Genomic DNA, 18,549 nt, shown 5'->3' with positions numbered 1-18,549 from the left:
ATTCGACTCCAAAACAACAAATGAACTGCTACTACTTTTATCTTCTGTCATATTTTGAAGAGCATTTCGAAATTACTCAATCCTTCGAAATTTACAGGCGAAGTATGACACATTCCCATCCAGAACACTACAACCGGATTTGGAAATCCAAAAAAATGTCGAATTATCACAGCATTCATGCTGACTTCATAGCTTTTGATTATGTGCTTGGAGAAAATAGGCCACCATGGCCAGTTATAGGATATGCAATCCAAGCAAGAAATCTAACAGACTCTATATATTTGTCCGTTGATTTTTCCCCTCGAACAGCAGTACAAGCCTATTTCACGGACCCAGTTTCTCGGTCCGGACAAAATCAAATGAACAGTGTTGAGATCTACATAGACAACACCAAAATGGCTGTTACTGATATCCCTAATGTTGACAGTTTTTCGTATGATCAGTTGCATGTGGCGACGCTGTTTTCTGTGCCGGTCAATGGCTCAGCCAATGTGACTATTTCTCTGGCAGAAGGCTTGACTTTGGCACCGCTCCTAAATGCCATGAAAGTGTTTTCTGAAATTGATGTGTCTGAGAGTGAAGATTTGTCAAACTTGTCATCAGTACTCTTCATCATTTCTCTTCACTTGCTTGTTATACTCGTGACATAACTGTTTTAGGCATTTCTCTTCACTTTCTTTGTGTTGAGCTACTTGTTCTTTCTTTTTTGTTGGGGGCTTTCTCATTTTTTCTTGTATGGTTGTTTTCATTAAAGTTTTTATTTACAGAAAACAAATAAAATGTGATTATATCAAGATTACATTGGATTTTTTATTACTGTGTTAAATAAAAGTAAGAAACTTTTATTCATATACTGTTATTTAATATCAGATGCAAGAATTCTTTACTTACCACATGCTATGCAACGACCCTAGCTGATGCCAAAAATTAAAAAAAAATCGGCATAACCTCCCCTAAAAATGGGCCTTCAACAACCTATTCCAATACACAAAACACATAAAATCATCTAGCATCCCATTCATCCGTTCATTATACCTTAACATAGTTCCTTTCATGATGGAACATCCACACACCAATTAATCTAAATTATCATAATTACAGTCCTAAAATACAAGATTAATATTTAAAGTCCCTGTCTTACAACGTTACATGATACAATTGCATGGAAACATATACCATAATTCCACTAGTTTCATTTACATCAAACAAAAGATAAGTTCGTTCTTAAGTTACAAGGCCATGAATACTAACTTAGTTACATTTCCACAACTACGAATATACATAGAACAGTCAAAATACAAAATAGCAAACAACCTTCTAACAATTTTCAAGCTTGAGGTGGATTGTCGTCCACTAGTTCATTTCTAAGACCTGAAAAAAAAAATATAAATAATAGGGTGAGCATAAAGCTCAGTAGGTGACACTTAAGACACGCATCTTGTGTCCTTGTGAATCCAAACAAAGTATAGGCCAATGGGAAATGGGGATCATACAATGTCGGGGAATAATACAGCATAACGATTCAATGTCAAGTATATCCAATGCAATGGTATGAGATGCAATGCATGCTAGTGTCGCTCCCCATTTTCATAATCCAAAACATCATTTCCAAATTGTTAATACAGCCCGCCTTTTGGTAGCCCCGCCACGACACGAGAGGAGGATTGGCTAGTGTCCCTGACCCTTGGTAACCCCGCGGCGTCATTATGGGGCCCAGCTAGCTCAACCACGCTAGGGCGACTCCCTAGTCCCCTCTAGGCTATATTAACCTCCGGCCCGTTAGTAACCCCGCAGCGATCGGGTTTCGCATAAAACCATTTCATCAAAAACACTTCCCTGAAATTCCCCATATTTATTTCAAGAACAATTTCTCCCATTTCATGCAAACCCAATGGTATGTGCATGTATCTATGTTCCATACATTCAATGTCATGGCATTTAAAATTCTACACCATAAAATTAAACATTCAACATGTTCAACATCTCCCAAGTAATTATTAACACATTAAGATACATTAAAATACATTTAAGCATGCTTTACACATAAAACAACTCATATTCAAATACATGAATTTCTCTAGACAACATTTAAAATAATTATTGATACAATTAACTTCTAATTAAGCATGCTTGACATAACAAATGATTATAACTCACAATGGAACAAGAAGGTAGTGGATTAAGGTGTCCCTACCTCAAGTTTGCACCAAAACCCTTAAAAATGGGTCACAAATTTCAAACTCTAAGGAGAGGCTAAAAGCTGGAATTTCTGGTATGGATGCGTAGAGCTTGACATGAGCTTCGTTTTGCCTCAAACGGCACCTAAATCCGCCAAGTAACGAAGAATAAATCTTGCCTCAAAGATTGGGTTGAAAAAAAAAAGAAAATGAAATAGAAAATTGAGAGAGAGAGATAGGTACGGGGAGAGAGAAAGAATGAGAGACCAAAAATGGTCTCTAGCCACTTAAGGCTTAGTGGTGGGACCCACCAAAAATTCTTTTCTTTTCTCTTTTTCTTTTTCTTTTTAATTTACAGACATTACATTCTCCCCAACTTTAAAAGATTTCATTCCCAAAATCAAGACATACCTGGAGAAGAAAAAAACTCTGGATACTTGGAGCGAACCTCCTGTTCGAGCTCCCAAGTAACCTCCTCGACTTCGTGGTGTCTCCAAAGGACTTTCACCATTGGTATCGTCTTGTTCCTCAACACCTTTTGTTGTGTGTCAAGAATCTGAACTGGTCCTTCCTCGTAGGAAACATCCTCATCAATGTCTACATCAACCCAACTCAAAATGTGAGATGGATCTGGCTCGTACTTCCGTAACATCGATACATGGAAAACATTGTGGACCCTATCCAACTGTGGTGGCAAAGCAAGTCTGTAGGCAACCTCTCCTACACGGTCCAAAATCTCAAATGGTTCAATGAATCGTGGAGACAACTTGCCACTTTTCCCGAATCTCATCAATCCCTTCCGTGGAGAAACCCAAAGAAAAACGTGGTCTCCCACCTCAAAGGATAATGACCGTCTCCGCTTATCCGTATAACTCTTTTGTCGGCTCTGAGCTGTGAGTAACCTCTGTCTTATTAACTTAATCTTCTTAGTAGTCTCGAGTACAATGTCAGGTCCTAAGGCGGCTGTCTCACCTACCTCAGTCCAACAAACAGGAGACTTACAAGGTCTACCATACAACGCCTCAAATGGAGCCATCTGAATGCTCGCCTGATAAATGTTGTTGTAGGCAAATTCAATAAGTGGAAGGTGATCCTCCCAACTACCACCCAAGTCAAGCACACATGCCCGAAGCATATCCTCCAAAATCTGGATAGTACGCTCCGACTGACCGTCAGTCTGTGGATGGAATGCTGTACTCAGGTGCAACGCTGAGCCTAACGCTGCTTGAAGTCCTTCCCAAAACTTCGAAGTGAACTTAGCATCCCTATCTGAAACAATGGTTACTGGAACTCCATGCAACCTTACAATCTCTTTCACATAAAGAGCATCAAGCTTCTCTGCATCATCTGTTGCCTTAATAGGAAAAAAGTGAGCTGTTTTGGTCAATCTGTCAATGATGACCCATACGGACTCATTGCCCCTTCGTGACCTTGGAAGACCTGTCACAAAATCCATAGCAATATGCTCCCATTTCCATTGCGCTACAGGTAATGGTTGCAATAAACCGGCTGGTCTCTGATGTTCGGCCTTCACCTGCTGACAGGTAAGGCATTTAGCCATAAACTGTGCAACATCTTTCTTCATCCCGTTCCACCAATACTGACGTCTCAAATTGTGATACATCTTGGTACCACCTGGATGAACTACAAAGCGGGAAGTGTGAAACTCCCGTAGGACGTCCTCACGACAAACCGTAGGAACCACCAACAAACCCCTGAATCGTAGAGCCCCATCTATATACAAAGCCCAATTTTTCACTGTCTCACCACTGGAGATCAAAGTGTGAATGGCATCTAAATCCGGGTCCTGTCTCTGTGACTCAATCACTCGTACAACAAGAGTAGGCTGAGCCATAAGACTAAATAAGAATGCCGACTCGCTGTCAACATCATCATCGAAACAATACAATCCCATCTCTGCCAAATCTTTAAGCATCTTCCACTTCCGAATAACCAGACAGGCCAAAGTTCCACGAGATTTTCGGCTTAAGGCATCTGCTACCACATTTGCCTTACCCGGATGATACTGCAAGTCAAAATTATAATCTTCCAAGAATTCAACCCATCTTTTCTGTCTATTGTTCAAGTCCTTTTGGGAGAAAAGGTACTTGAGACTTTTATGATCCGAGTACACCTCGAATCTTTCACCATATAAGTAGTGTCTCCAACACTTCAAAGCAAACACAACTGCCGCCAACTCTAAATCATGAGTAGGGTAGTTGTACTCGTGAGTCTTCAACTGTCGAGACCCATAAGCCACTACTCTACCATCCTGCATCAACACACACCCTAAACCATCACGTGAAGCATCACAATAGATCACATAACCCAAGCAACGCTCAGGTATCACCAACACTGGAGCCGTAGTCAATCTTGTCTTCAATTCCTGGAAAGATGACTCACAGGCTTCATTCCATGCAAACTTAATCCCTTTCCGGGTTAAACGGGTCATAGACGCTGCTAAACAGGAGAAATCTTTCACAAATCTCCGGTAGTAACCCGCTAGACCGAGAAAACTACTGATCTCAAACACATTCTTGGATTGCTCCCAATTCAAAACAGCTTCAATCTTTGATGGATCAACTGACACTCCGCCTTCTGAAACAACATGTCCCAAAAACTTCACCTCTTGTAGCCAAAACTCACATTTCTCATATTTGGCATACAACCGGTGCTCCCGCAAAATCTGTAAAATACTTAAATGGATCTCGTGTTCCTCCCGAGATCGTGAATACACAAGAATGTCATCCACGAAAACTACCACAAAATGGTCCAAGTAATCGTGAAAGATACGGTTCATTAAGTCTATGAATGCCGCTGGAGCATTAGTCAAGCCAAAAGGCATAACAAGGAACTCATAGTGTCCATACCGTGTACGGAATGCTGTCTTCGGGATATCCTCATCCCTAACCCGTAACTGATAATAGCCAGACCTTAAGTCAATCTTGGAGAAACAACTGGCTCTCCTCAACTGATCAAATAAATCATCTATCCTTGGCAAAGGATACTTGTTCTTTCAACTTTCGATAATCGATGCACAATCTCAAAGAACCATCTTTCTTCTTAGCAAACAAGACCGGTGCGCCCCATGGTGACACACTCGGTCGGATGAAACCTTTCATCCTCAAATCATCAAGCTGTCTTTTAATTCCTCCAATTCAACTGGTGCCATACGATATGGTGTCATAGAAATCGGCGCGGTACCTGGCATTAACCCAATAGAGAACTCCACTTCTAGGTGTGGAGGCAACTCTGTCAAATCCTCCGGAAACACATCCAGAAAATCACGAATAACTGCAGGATAATATTCTTCCACAACATCATCCTCTTCAGCTATAAGGGTAGCCAAAAAGTAATCACCACGACTCCGTCCACGAATTCCATAAAACGATGAAATGTGGGAATCACTCCGATCTCCCACGAAAAAGAAACAGTCTCCCTCGGGAGTACAAACTGTAACCCTTCCTCTGAAACAGTCGATCGTGGCATGAAAGGAAGCTAACCAATCCATCCCGAGAATGACATCAAAGCTGGTCATTTCTAGGAGGATAAGGTCAAACACAAAAGTCCGCCCAGCTATCACAATGGAACAGTCCCTCACGACTCGGCTCAAAGACACTGAAACTCCAACTGACGTATTAACACACAACGCCCGATCCATAAAACTGACCTCTAACCCCGATGCAAGTGCAAATGATGATGAAATAAAAGAATGAGATGCACCAGAATCAAACAAAACACGGGCCCAAGAACCAAACACTAGAAATATACCTCGGAGAACTGAAGATCCTGGAGATGCATCAGTCGGTGCAAGGGCAAAGACACGCCCCTGCGGTGCCTGTGCCTGTGAACTACTAATCTGAACACCAGACTGTTGTGCCGACACAGTAGGAGTATCCCTCCTAGCTGGTCGTGAACCCTGAGTAGACAAGGTAGGCTGTGGTGGTGGCGGCGGTGGTCTAAAACCTGATTGAACCGTAGCCAACTGTAACGGCCTCTACCGTGACCCTCTGCCACTAGTGGTGCCTGCTCCCTGACTCGGACAGTCCCGAATCAAATGGCCCTGCTGGCCACACCCATAACAAGCCTTCGGAGCTGAAGAAACTAAAGTCAATCTCATAGGACAACTGGACTTGTAATGCCCAGGCTGCTGACATTGAAAGCAAACAACTGCATTCCTATCAGACCCAGCTGGCAACAGAGTGGTAGGAGCAGATCGTGCAGACTACTGTCCCTGAAACTGAGATGGACCGCCCCTGTTCCTTTTCCAAGAAGATCCTTCTGAAGATGGCCGTGCACCTCTCTTTTGCTTCAACTGCTCTCTTCTTGCATCATTATCTTTATTATCAGCTTCTAGTATCAAAGCCCTTTCCACTGCTTCAGAGTAAACCTTAATGAACTGTGCCGTGATCAACGGCCTCATCCAATCATTAAGACCAGAAACAAACTTCCGAGTCTTGTTAACTTCATCTCTCACCATTTCTGGAGCAAAACGAGAAAGTGAAGTTAATTTGTTTTCATATTCTGCCACTGACATGCTCCCTTGGATAAGGTTATGAAACTGGTCTTGTAACTCCCATCTTTTGGAAAGCGGAAAGTACTTTTCATAAAACAATTCCTTGAACTTGTCCAAACTCATCTCTTCTACCTTGTATCGGCTCGTAACCGACTTCCACCATAATTTAGCATCCTTAGCAAACTTATAAGTAGCTAGGATGATCTTCAAATGATCCTCTATCACATCCATAGAAGTCAATTGAGTTTCAACTTGCTCCATATAGTCATCTGCTATCATTGGATCCGCACCGCCCTCAAACATAACCGGCATCAGCTGAGAAAACCCCTTAATAATCTTGAGACGCTTCTGAGCTGGCGTCTCCTCAACTTGAACTGTAGGTTGTGGTGCCGACTGCGACTGAGCAGCAGTCGTTGCCCTCACGACATTTTGCAACAAACGATTAAACTCCAGTGCCACAAAACCTTCACCCACTTCTACGGGTGCTTCAACATTATCCCTCCTTGTGGGGACAGCTCTCGGGGGAATCAAGTCCCTAAGAAGTGTGTCCTCATCATTTAGCTCCTCCGGATTGGAGCTGGAGCTCTCACTAACATCACCCCTAGTCGGTCTAGGGCTAACTTCCCTGATTTCCTTACGCCGTGACATCGTTCTATAAAATAAAGGAAACAATTCAATAACGATAACACTAAGGTCCAACCGTGAACAACCCAACGCAAAAAAATACTGTACAAACATTTAGCATGTAGTACTATGCAATGAACACATTAATGTAAGCATATAAACACATAAGCACGTACGCAAGTAAGCAGTTAAGCATGCTTTTTCACATAGCAAAACACTTTTCCAAACAAGGAAATAACAATGCAAATGACTAGCACTGTCAGCTACCACAACGTCCTACATATCATTATATCTCACATCGCCTGGGGTAAGGATTTGGATTTTGGTTTTGTGGTTGTTGGTATTTTCGGGTTTTCGGACTGTTGGATTTGAATTTCGAGGACGAAATTCTTTTTAAGTGGTGGAGATTGTGATAACTCGATTTTTTTTTTTTTTAGATTTTAATTTATTTTATGAATTTTAATTTAATTATGAAAGATTGATTATTTTATTTAATTGGAGACTTATAGTATATATTTACATATTTTATATGTTTTGTTGCATCTGAGAAGAAAATAGAGCAGGTGGCTGAAAATGCAAAGGAAAATTAAAGTAGTGATGAGCTAGTTGGCGGGTCCCACTAAAGTTGTTTGGTTTGATCTTGTATATATATTTTATACATGATGGTATATATGTGTGTGTGTGTATGTATATATATATTTAATGTATATGAAGAAAAAAGGAAAAGGAGAGTGTGGCGGTAGAATTGGTGAGATGAAAAGGAAAGATAAAAGTGATGATGGCTTTTTTTCTTTTTTCTAGGACCCACAAGGATTATTGTTTGACACAATCTCCTTTGCTCTGAATTTTCTTCACGTGGCTTGGCATTTTGGTGGCTGATAGTTGGTATTGTTTGGTATTGCAATGATGAAGATAGAAATGAATTGATTTTTGGCAGACCCACTTTTTGACTTAGGCTCCTTTATGCACGTGGGTTTTGAGCAAAGGTGGGATTTTGTGTCGGTGGTGAAAGGCTTATAAATTGTATGGGTGTGCTTTGGGTTTGTGTGGGTAACAGAGAAAGAAATTGAGGAGAAAAAGTGGAGAATAGAAAGAGAGCCGAGACAGAGATAGTTTGAGCAGACAGTGAGTGAGACAAGAGTTGCAGAGGGCGCAGCGGAAGTTTGGAGACTTGGTGATCCAGTGGAGAATTAATCTCTTTTCAGTGTAGGGTTCTCTATACCTTGAATGGCATGGGGAGGTTTTGCTTTAATGTTTTTAATTAAATGCATATGTATTAAATGTATATATTTATGTTATGAAGCTGTTTTATTAAATTTCAATGAAATTCTTGTTATGGTTTTTCCTATTGGGATTTTTTGTCTCACCACCCTCCAGTTTCAGGTACCGAAGATGAACGAGAATGGCTAGAAACGGGCTTAGGATAAAGAGTCGGCGTGGAGGATTTATTTTTTATTTGGAGATTTTTTTTTTGTATTTTTGAGGAATCTGACTTTGTATAAAAAAGGGCATTTTTTTTGTGATCCTGGGTGTATTTTGATGTATCTGATCTTGTATAAATCGAAAATTTTATTGGAATTATCGGGGAGTGACAAAAATGGTATCAGAGCTGTACCCAGCCGGAAGTGTGGGTATAGTGATGATGTAGACGGGTGTGAGTGGGCGAGTGTGTAGCACTGGTGAGCTACCACTTGTAGTCGGGTGTGTATGGGCGGATGGCGTTCACCGGCCGCTACTGTGATGTTTAGTTGGTGTAGTTGGGCAGGTAGCCCAGATTTGTTTTTTTTTTAGTGGGTGGGAGGGTGACACATCGACTAGCTACCACAACGGTTACAGAGTGTGTGGGCGGGTGACTAGCACTGTCAGCTACCACAACGTCCTACATATCATTATATCTCACATCGCCTGGGGTAAGGATTTGGATTTTGGTTTTGTGGTTGTTGGTATTTTTGGGTTTTCGGACTGTTGGATTTGAATTTCGAGGACGAAATTCTTTTTAAGTGGTGGAGATTGTGATAACTCGATTTTTTTTTTTTTTTTAGATTTTAATTTATTTTATGAATTTTAATTTAATTATGAAAGATTGATTATTTTATTTAATTGGAGACTTATAGTATATATTTACATATTTTATATGTTTTGTTGCATCTGAGAAGAAAATAGAGCAGGTGGCTGAAAATGCAAAGGAAAATTAAAGTAGTGATGAGCTAGTTGGCGGGTCCCACTAAAGTTGTTTGGTTTGATCTTGTATATATATTTTATACATGATGGTATATATGTGTGTGTGTGTATGTATATATATATTTAATGTATATGAAGAAAAAAGGAAAAGGAGAGTGTGGCGGTAGAATTGGTGAGATGAAAAGGAAAGATAAAAGTGATGATGGCTTTTTTTCTTTTTTCTAGGACCCACAAGGATTATTGTTTGACACAATCTCCTTTGCTCTGAAAATTCTTCACGTGGCTTGGCATTTTGGTGGCTGATAGTTGGTATTGTTTGGTATTGCAATGATGAAGATAGAAATGAATTGATTTTTGGCAGACCCACTTTTTGACTTAGGCTCCTTTATGCACGTGGGTTTTGAGCAAAGGTGGGATTTTGTGTCGGTGGTGAAAGGCTTATAAATTGTATGGGTGTGCTTTGGGTTTGTGTGGGTAACAGAGAAAGAAATTGAGGAGAAAAAGTGGAGAATAAAAAGAGAGCCGAGACAGAGATAGTTTGAGCAGACAGTGAGTAAGACGAGAGTTGCAGAGGGCACAGCGGAAGCTTGGAGACTTGGTGATCCAGTGGAGAATTAATCTCTTTTCAGTGTATGGTTCTCTATACCTTGAATGGCATGGGGAGGTTTTGCTTTAATGTTTTTATTAAATATTTTTAATTAAATGCATATGTATTAAATGTATATATTTATGTTATGAAGCTGTTTTATTAAACCTCCATGAAATTCTTGTTATGGTTTTTCCTATTGGGACTTTTTGTCTCACCACCCTCCAGTTTCAGGTACCGAAGATGAACGGGAATGGCTAGAAATGGGCTTAGGATGAAGAGTCGACGTGGAGGATTTATTTTTTATTTGGAGATTTTTTTTTGTATTTTTGAGGAATCTGACTTTGTATAAAAGAGGGCATTTTTTTTTTTTGTGATCCTGGGTGTATTTTGATGTATCTGATCTTGTATAAATCGAGAATTTTATTGGAATTATCAGGGCGTGACAGGGCCCAGCTAGCTCAACCACGCTAGGGCGACTCCCTAGTCCCCTCTAGGCTATATTAACCTCCGGCCCGTTGGTAACCCCGCAGCGACCAGGTTTCGCATAAAACCATTTCATCAAAAACACTTCTCTGAAATTCCCCATATTTATTTCAAGAACAATTTCTCCCATTTCATGCAAACCCAATGGTATGTGCATGTATCTATGTTCCATACATTCAATGTCATGGCATTTAAAATTCTACACCATAAAATGAAACATTCAACATGTTCAACATCTCCCAAGTAATTATTAACACATTAAGATACATCAAAATACATTTAAGCATGCTTTACGCATAAAACAACTCACATTCAAATACATGAATTTCTCTAGACAACATTTAAAATAATCATTGATACAATTAACTTCTAATTAAGCATGCTTGGCATAACAAATGATTATAACTCACAATGGAACAAGAAGGTAGTTGTTTAAGGTGTCCCTACCTCAAGTTTGCACCAAAACCCTTAAAAATGGGTCACAAATTTCAAACTCTAAGGAGAGGCTAAAAGCTGGAATTTCTGGTATGGATGCGTAGAGCTTGACGTGAGCTTTGTTTTTCCTCAAACGGCACCTAAATCCGCCAAGTAACGAAGAATAAATATTGCCTCAAAGATTGGGTTGAAAAAGAAAGCAAAATGAAATAGAAAATTGAGAGAGAGAGATAGATACGGGGAGAGAGAAAGAATAAGAGACCAAAAATGGTTTCTAGCCACTTAAGGCTTAGTGGTGGGACCCACCAAAAATTCTTTTCTTTTCTCTTTTTCTTTTTCTTTTTAATTTACAGACATTACATGCTATGCTGATACTTTTATAACTCCACTATCCTCATGCCATGCAAACGCCATGTGCAGTCCTCCTCAACCCTTGTGTGTTGCCTGCAGTGGTGGGGCGTGACATCTAGCCTCCCTAGAATCCTTGAGTTTGTTTGAGAACATCCTTAACCTTGTAGTCCTCAAAGAATCTGAGTATGAAGAGCCTAATGTGGTTAGATAAGAAAAGATGGAACAAAAAGGGCAAAAAAAAAAAAAAAAAAAAAAAAGATCGTCCTAGAGAACGTGAAACAAACAGCTGATTGACGGCTGCTGTACGTAGCATGTCTGATGCTGAGCTTTAATTGAGCCTAGTCCTAATTGTTTATTAACAAATCGACTCGTTTGTAACCTTACATGTATAGCTTTTATTAAGCCTAGTCCGAATTGTGTTCATTAAACAAATCGACTCGTTTGCAACCTTATACGTATATATTTGTCCACAGTTCTTGTAAAATTATAGAGACTGGTTTCGGACCACTAGGTATATAGTCATATTCCACTTGGGAAGTTGGTACTTAATGACCATGTAACGATCCCAAACCTAATGCCAAGAATTTTTTTTTTTTTAAAAAATTCGGCATAACCTCCCCTAAAAATGGACCTACCGCAACCTGTTTAAATTCATTTTTAAACTTATCATGGCTCAAATTCCGAATTCACGGCAATAGTAGATGATAATACACAATCAAATGACCTCAATAATACTTCAAACTAGTATTACTCTCCCCATTCATCAATAAGGTTTACATGTTATCAAATTCATATCCAAAATATCATCAAATACCTTAATTACATTACATGACAAAGTTTTGCAAAATATACATATACACCTTCACACTTTTAGTGCTTTGCAAAAATAATGGGAGATATACAAAAGACACAAAAGTGAGCTTCTAGTATCGCTCAAGCTTGAGGTGGGTTGTCGTCCACCGGTTCTTTTCCAAGACCTGAAAAGAATGTATAAATAGTAGGGTGAGCTATATGCTCAATAGGTGACACTTAAGACACAAATCTTGTGTCCTTATGAATTCAACCAAAGCATAGGCCAATGGGAGATAGGGATCATACAACGTAGGGGATCAAATACAACATACAATTCAATTCCAATTATAACCAATGCAATGCAATGCAATAACATGCAATGCATGTCAATGACACTCCCTATTTTCATTCTCAAAACCATCACTTTCAAACGTTAATACAACCCGCTCTTTGGTAACCCCGCCGCGACATGAGAGGAGGATTGGCTAGTGTCCCTGACCCTTGGTAACCCCGTGGCGTCATTATGGGGCCCAGCTAGCTCAACCACACTAAGGCGACTCCCTAGTCCCCTCTAGGCTATATTAACCTCCGGCTCGTTGGTAACCCCACAGCGACCGGGTTTATCAAAACCATTTCACAAAAACTATCATCTCCCAAAAATTCCTCATTTTCATTTCAAGACAAATTCTCCCATTTCATGCATCCCAATGACATGTCCAAGAATGTACATATAATCTCAATATCATGACAATGTGAAATTTTGGCACAATACAATTAAGCATGGTCTCATACATCCCTTTCAGCAAGTTTACACATAGTAGACATAAACTCAACACATAGGCATGCTTTTCACATAATACATCACATGTGCATAAACATACATTTCTCTAGACAACATTAAAATAATCATTAACACAATTAATCCCCAAGTAAAGCATGTTAGCACATAAAAGGGGTGTAATTCACAAAAAACACCATAAAACCATCATCTATACAAGCTTTTCACATAGACAAGTCATAACCCTAAGACATGAATTTTCTCTAAACATTACTTACACATCATTGAAGTAATTAATTCTCAAATTTAGCATGTCTAGCACAACAAAAAAAAACATAACTCACAATGGAACAAGAAGAGAGTGGATTAAGATGCCCCTACCTCAAAAATGAGCAAACCCTAGAAAATGGGTCCTAAATTTCGAAGTTCAAAGGGTGCACCAAATCTGGAATTGTTGGTATGGATGCGTAGAGCTCGATAGAAGCTTCGTTTTGCCTCAAACGGCACCCAAATCTACCAAGAGATGATGAATTAATCAAAGATTCAAGTTGCAAAGGAAAAAGAAAAAGAAAAAGGCAGAGAGATAGAGCACTAGCCGAGAGAGAGGATTCAGCAGGGAGAGAGAATGAGCATAAAAAAAAAGTCTCTAAACCATATGTTTGAGTGGGTGGTGGGTCCCGCCGATTTTCTTTTCTTTTCCCTTTTCTTTTTATTTCAAAATACTCCACATATAAACAAAATGCACCACATACATATATAAGACACAAACATTACATTCTCCCCAACTTTAAAAGATTTCGTCCCCGAAATCAAGACATACCTGAGGAAGAAAACAACGCTGGATACTTGGACCGAACCTCCTGTTCAAGCTCCCAAATAGCCTCCTCGACTCCGTGGTGTCTCCAAAGGACTTTCACCATTGGTATTGTCTTGTTCCTCAACACCTTCTGCTGTGTGTCAAGAAACTGAACTGGTCCTTCCTCGTAGGAAACATCCTCATCAATATCCACATCAACCCAACTCAAAATGTGAGATGGATCCGGCTCGTACTTTCATAACATCGATACATGAAAGACATTGTGAACGTTGTCCATCTGTGGTGGTAAAGCAAGCCTGTAGGCAACCTCTCCTACTCGGTCCAAAATCTCAAACAGTCCAATAAATCGTGGCGACAACTTTCCACTTTTTCCGAATCTCATCAATCCCTTCCGTAGAGAAACCCGTAGAAAAACGTGGTCTCCCACCTCAAAGGATAACGGTCGTCTTCGCTTATCCGCATAGCTCTTCTGTCGGCTCTGAGCTGTAAGTAACCTCTGTCTTATCAACTTAATCTTCTCAGTAGTCTCGAGTACAATGTCGGGTCCTAAGGCAGCTGTCTCACCTACCTCAGTCCAATAAACAGGAGACCTACAAAGTCTACCATACAACGCCTCAAATGGAGCCATCTGGATACTCGCTTGATAACTGTTGTTGTAGGCAAACTCAATAAGTGGAAGGTGATCCTCCCAACTACCACCCAAGTCAAGCACACATGCCCGAAGCATATCCTCCAAAATCTGGATAGTACGCTCCGACTGACCGTCCGTCTGTGGATGGAATGCCGTACTAAGATGCAACGCTGAACCAAATGCTACTTGAAGTCCTTCCCAGAACTTCGAAGTGAACTTAGCATCCCTATCTGACACAATGGTTACAGGAACTCCATGCAACCTTATAATCTCCTTCACATAAAGAACACCAAACTTCTCTGCATCATCTGTTGCCTTAATAGGCAAAAAGTGAGCCGTCTTGGTCAATCTGTCAATGATGACCCATACGGCCTCATTGCCCCTTCTTGACCTTGGAAAACCTGTCACAAAATCCATAGCAATATGCTCCCATTTCCATTGCGCTACAGGTAATGGTTGCAACAAACCTGCTGGCCTCTGATGCTCAGCCTTCACCTGCTGACAGGTAAGGCATCTAGCCACAAACTGTGCAACATCATTCTTCATCCCGCTCCACCAATACTGACGTCTCAAATTGTGATACATCTTGGTACCACCTGGATGAACTGCAAAGCGGGAAGTGTGAAACTCCCGTAGGACGTCCTCACGACAAACCGTAGGAACCACCAACAAACCCCTGAACCGTAGACCCCCATCTGCATGCAAGGCCCAATCTTTCACTGTCTCACCACAAGAGATCAAAGCGTAGATGGCATCTAAGTTCGGGTCCTGTCTCTGTGACTCAATCACTCGTACAACAAGAGTAGGCTGAGCCACAAGACTGAACAAGAATGCTGGCTCACTGTCAATATCGTCATCAAAACACTATAATCCCATCTCTGCCAGGTCTTCAAGCATCTTCCACTTCCGAATAGCTAAACTGGCCAAAGTTCCACGAGATTTCCGGCTTAAGGCATCCGCTACCACATTCGCCTTGCCCGGATGATACTGCAAGTCAAAATTGTAGTCCTCCAAGAATTCGACCCATCGCCTCTGTCTGTTGTTCAAGTCCTTTTGGGAGAAAAGGTACTTGAGACTTTTGTGATCTGAAAATACCTCAAATCTCTCACCATACAAATAGTGTCTCCAACACTTCAAGGCAAATACAACTGCCGCTAACTCCAGGTCATGAGTAGGGTAGTTGTACTCGTGAGTTTTCAACTGTCGAGACCCATAATCCACTACTCTACCATCCTGCATCAACATACATCCCAACCCGTCACGTGAAGCATCACAATAGATCACATAACCCAAGCCACGCTTAGGTATCACCAACACTGGAGCTATAGTCAATCTCGTCTTCAACTCCTGAAAAGATGAATCACAGGCCTCATTCCAGACAAACTTGACCCATTTTCGGGTCAAACGGGTCATAGGAGCTGCCAAACGGGAGAAATCCTTCACAAATCTCCGATAGTAACCCGCTAAACCAAGGAAACTGCGGATCTCAAACACATTCTTGGGTCGCTCCCAAGTCAAAACTGTTTCAACCTTTGATGAATCAACTGATACTCCACCTTCTGAAATAACATGCCCCAAAAACTTCACCTCCTGTAGCCAAAACTCACATTTCTCGTATTTGGCATACAATCGGTGCTCCTGCAAAATCTGTAAAACAATACTCAAATGGACCTCGTGATCTTCCCGAGTCCGTGAGTACACAAGAATGTCATCCACGAAAACTACCACAAACTGGTCCAAGTAATCGTGAAAGACGTGATTCATCAAGTCCATGTATGCCGCTGGCGCATTAGTCAAGCCAAAAGGCATAACAAGGAACTCATAGTGTCCATACCGTGTACGGAATGCTGTCTTCGGGATATCCTCATCCCTAACCCGCAACTGATAACAGCCAGACTTCAAGTCAATCTTGGAGAAACAACTGGCTCCCCTCAACTGATCAAATAAATCATCTATCCTTGGCAAAGGATACTTGTTCTTGATGGTGGCACGATTCAACTTCCGGTAATCAATGCACAACCTCAAAGATCCATCTTTCTTCTTCGCAAACAAAACCGGTGCGCCCCACGGTGACACACTCGGTCGGATGAAACCTTTCATCCTCAAATCATCAAGCTGCCTCTTCAATTCTTCCAATTCAACTAGTGCCATACGATATGGTACCATAGAAATCGGCGCGGTACCTGGCATCACATCAATAGAGAACTCCACTTCTCGGTGTGGAGGCAACTCTGTCAAATCTTCTGGAAAAACATCCAAGAAGTCACAAACAATCGCCGGATAAACTTCTCCCACGACATCATCTTCTTCGGCTATAAGGCTAGCCAAGAAGTAATCACCATGACTTCATCCACAAACTCCATAAAACGATGAAATGTGGGAATCACTCCGATCTCCCACGAAAAAGAAACAGTCTCCCTCGGGAGTGCAAACCATAACTCTCCCTCTGAAACAGTCAATCGTGGCATGGAAGAAAGCTAACCAATCCATCCCGAAGATGACATCAAAGCTAGTCATCTCCAGGAGGATAAGGTCAAACACGAAAGTTCGCCCGACTATCACAATGGGACACTCCCGCACAATTCGGCTCAAAGACACTGAAACCCCAACTGGCGTTTCAACACTCAACGCCCGTTCCAAGAAACTAACTTCCAACCCCGATGCAAGTGCAAATGATGATGAAATGAAAGAATAAGATGCACCAGAGTCAAACAAAATACGGGCCCAACAACCAAACACTGGAAATATACCTCGAAGAACTGACGGTCCAGAAGATGCATCGGTCTGTGCCAGTGCAATAGCACGTCCCTGTGGTACCTGTGCCTGAAGACTGCCAACCTGAACACCTGACTGCTGCACTGACATAGTAGGAGTATCCCTCCTAACTGATCGTGAACCCTGTGAAGACATAGTAGGCTGTGGTGGTGGTGGTCTGAAACCTGACTGAACTGTAGCCAATTGTGACGGCCTCTGCTGTGACCCTCTGCCACTAATGGTGCCTGCTCTCTGACTCGGACAATCACGAATCAAGTGACCCTGCTGGCCACACCCATAACAAGCCTTCGGAGCTGATGAAACTGAAGACGATCTCATCGGACAACTGGACTTGTAATGTCCGGGCTGCTGACACTGATAACAAACAACTGCACTCCTGTCAGATCCAGCTGGCATAGGAGTGGTAGGAGCAGATCTTGTAGACTGTTGCCCCTGAAACTGAGATGGACTGCCCCTGTTCCTTTTCCAAGAAGATCCCTCTGAGGATGGCCCTGCACCCCTCTTTTGCTTCAATTGCTCTCTTCTTGCATCCTTCTCTCTATTGTCAACCTCCAGCATCAAAGCCCTTTCCACTGCTTCAGAGTAAACCTTAATAAACTGTGCCGTGATCAATGGCCTCATTCGATCATTAAGACCCGAGACAAACTTCCGAGTCTTGTTAGCTTCATCTCTCACCACTTCTGGAGCAAAACGGGAGAGTGAGGTGAACTTGTTCTCATACTCCGCCACTGACATGTTCCCTTGAATAAGATTATAAAACTGGTCTTGTAACTCCCATCTTTTGGAAAGCGGAAAATACTTCTCATAAAACAGCTCCTTGAACCTGTCCCAACTCATCTCTTCAATCTTGTACTGGTTGGTGATCGACTTCCACCAAACCTTGGTATCCGTAGCAAACTTGTAAGTTGCTAGGATGATCTTCAAGTGATCCTCTGTCACATCCATTGAGGTCAACTGAGTTTCGACTTGATTCATGTAGTTGTCGGCTACCATTGGGTCCGCACCGCCCTCAAACATAACCGGCATCAGCTGAGAAAACCCCTTAATGATCTTGAGACGCTTCTGAGCTGGAGTCTCCTCAACTCGAACTGTAGGTTGTGGTACCAACTGTGGCTGAGCAACAATAGTTGCTCTCACGGCATTTTGCAACAATCGATTCAACTCTAGTGCCACAGAACCTTCACCCACTTCTACTGGTACAGGTGTTTCAACATTCTCTCTTCTTGGGGGAACAGCTCTTAGGGGAATCAAGTCCCTAAGAAGCATGTTCTCATCAACTGGCTCCACCGGATTGGAGCTAGAGCTCTCACCAACATCGCCCCTTGTTGGCCTAGGGCCAACTTCTCTAGGTTCCTCACGCCGTGACATCGTGCTATAAAACGAGAAAACGATTCAGAAAC

At 41.5% G+C, this 18,549-nt stretch overlaps 1 long non-coding RNA gene across 1 annotated transcript; it reads right to left on the bottom strand.

The window, feature by feature from the left end:
• Positions 1 to 12,076: 12,076 nt before the first annotated feature.
• LOC132310256 (uncharacterized) lies at positions 12,077 to 13,518 on the bottom strand. The gene is made up of 2 exons (XR_009482585.1): positions 13,308 to 13,518; positions 12,077 to 12,333 (listed from the first exon to the last, which is right to left on the bottom strand). It is a non-coding gene; the product is annotated as an uncharacterized LOC132310256 (long non-coding RNA).
• Between the last annotated feature and the right edge of the window lie 5,031 nt (positions 13,519 to 18,549).

Source organism: Cornus florida, unplaced genomic scaffold, assembly GCF_030987335.1.
Source record: "Cornus florida cultivar Cherokee Brave unplaced genomic scaffold, ASM3098733v1 CherokeeBrave_3.0.0_Hap2_Chr05, whole genome shotgun sequence".
Classification (NCBI taxonomy): Eukaryota; Viridiplantae; Streptophyta; class Magnoliopsida; order Cornales; family Cornaceae; genus Cornus; species Cornus florida.
The sequence above is the reverse complement of the archived record's forward strand: the minus strand, read 5'-3'. Positions and strand labels throughout refer to the sequence as shown.